This window comes from Camellia sinensis, chromosome 6 (assembly GCF_055761805.1).
Source record: "Camellia sinensis isolate YWXY chromosome 6, ASM5576180v1, whole genome shotgun sequence".
Taxonomy (NCBI): Eukaryota; Viridiplantae; Streptophyta; class Magnoliopsida; order Ericales; family Theaceae; genus Camellia; species Camellia sinensis.
The window spans coordinates 204,325,978-204,328,350 of record NC_138966.1 but is presented as its reverse complement, the minus strand read 5'-3'; the positions used below and the strand labels follow the sequence as shown (position 1 = coordinate 204,328,350).

The following is a 2,373-nucleotide window of genomic DNA, read 5'->3' as shown; positions in this document are numbered from 1 at the left end:
TGTCTAATTCCAGTCAAATTTACTGGCAACCATTGACCGAGGTTTGACATTGCAACTTGACCAAAAGTCAGTTTTCGACTGCCACAATTAGAAGTACAGGTACTAAATGAGATTTGAGGTAAAGTACATAAGCACAAAGTGTAATTTACCACATTAAAAATGCTTCAGCATCAATTATGCACTTGGCTTCATTTCCTGCTGTGAACACTTTGTAGGATGAGAATGCCTGCCAGTTGAGGATAAAATGGAATGGTCAATAATTTGAAGACTGAAACATTCTGTTAAATTTCCAAATTTAATACACTTAATGGATTTAGAAAGTGGTTTATGATTGCCTTTCCACTGCTATATGTTCAAAGAACAGTGCTCATGATTTTTCCGAATTCACTTTTGCAGGCTGAAGTTATCATTTCAAAACTAACAGAGGAGAGGAGATTGAATGCTCAAGAGAGGGAAAGTTTATGGCAAGAATTGGTACTACATCATTGCATTCTCTTCTTGTTTAGTGTTTTCATGTACACCAGCAGTGTATCTAAGGGCCCGGTTACTCTATTCTATGATATTTAAATGGAGTTCCATTATATTGTCTTTATTTAAAGACACTGTTGATATTGCTCTTGGGAGCAACTTAAATGAAGGCTAACAGCAATGACCGTTAAGATGAGTTATAAACCCAATTAGCCATTGAAACCCTTTCCTACCTATGAATCCAAGATCCAGTGGCTTAGTTTGTACTCGCAAAAGTTGCATAAAGAGTATCTGTATTGGATAGAGAACCATTTTCTTAGAATACCATAAGAACCAATAGGTGAAAATAGTCATTAATAACATCTTTAGACCTCTTCAATGGACCTTTGCTTAACAAACTTGTATGGTAATCGGTTTCTAGTTGTTTCTTGATCTCCAAAATTTTCATTTTGAAACTCTTGTATTTTGTGCTATTTTCACTCTCAAAACAAATAACCCAAGTGGGGGGTGAAAATTTCTAGCAAATCTATAAGATAGTCAATGCATCGCTTTTGCATTTTTGCTTTTTTTCTACGACTTTCACTTTTGGAGACATACTTGTTGGATTTGCTTCTTGACATTGGCTTAATTGCTTTTGCAGGCTTTGTTGATGAGCAAGAGAGTTGTACGAAAAGTTTATGCCCTCCTTTTAGCATGAAGAACGTCTGGGAGATTCAATATATGCCTGCCTCTACATGAGAGAATTGTTTATATAACCAGAGGTTGTTGATAGAAGAAGACATAGATCACTAAAATTCCCTCCTTTTGGTGCCTTTTTGTGGCTTTTGTCACTTTGCAACTTCGTAGTTGTTCACTAATCTGAATTGAAGTTGGTGAGTTCAATAGAAAATCTCATCAAGGTGGTTTTAGTTGTATGCATTTACATTTTCAAAATCAAGATATAGATGTTTTTGCACATTGTATTTGTGATTTTGCTTGGCAACTACTTTTTTTCATGTGATAAACCTTGCAATCACGAAATAAGTTGCTTTTCAACTAAGAAAGTCAAAAAGTAAAAAATTTATTTAACAAAAGGCTTTACAACATTTTAAGGGTAATGTAATGTGATAATTTTTCACAAAAAAGTAACTAGTTAAAAAAGTTTCACAAACTATTTTTTCATAACAGAAAGTAAAATTTTAAATGCACCAATTTTTTTTAGATTTTATAAAATAAAAAATTATTTACCAAAAAATTGCCGAATCCAATAGGATGACACTGAAAAAGCTAACTAATTTATTTTTATGTTAATTTTTTTTAAAATTTTTCTAATTTATTGTTTAGCGAGATATATATATATATATATATTTTCCTTTTGTAATATGAAAAATTCGAAAAAGGAAAAAAGTTTTAAACTAGAAAAGCAACGCTACAAGATCAAGGGTCCCACTTCTTCCCGGTAGGCATAACGTACCAAAAAAACAAAGGTCGGTTTTGGTAGAATTTTTTAAATATGATTTGAGAATCGAGTTATATTTTGAGTTTGTAAGTTTTATAATTATGATTTGAGTGTAAAAAATTTGTTTAGTTATGAGTTTTGAAAAGAGTTTTGAATTCAGTTTTGAGTTGAATGTTGAATTGAGTTTTTAATGTTTAACGTGACATGTGAAATAAGAAAATTTATTTGGTTATGAAATTTGAAAAGAATTTTTAAAACTTAATTCAAATTGTTATAACTCATAACCAAAAATACTACTCAAAATTATATTGAAAATTCTGAACAATAAACAAATTCTTTTTAAAATTCAATTAAAAAAATTAATTATTAACAGAAAATAATATTAATCGATTTTTTTAATTGAAAATATTACAAAGGCAATAATTTTTTTTTTCAAAATAAATATTCAGTTACTGATTTAAAATAAC

General features: G+C 30.0%; 1 long non-coding RNA gene across 1 annotated transcript; it reads left to right on the top strand.

The window, feature by feature from the left end:
• Window positions 1-344: 344 nt before the first annotated feature.
• On the top strand, window positions 345-1,423 carry LOC145792511 (uncharacterized). Its single transcript, XR_014331913.1, has 2 exons — window positions 345-474; window positions 1,109-1,423. It is a non-coding gene; the product is annotated as an uncharacterized LOC145792511 (long non-coding RNA).
• Window positions 1,424-2,373: the final 950 nt, after the last annotated feature.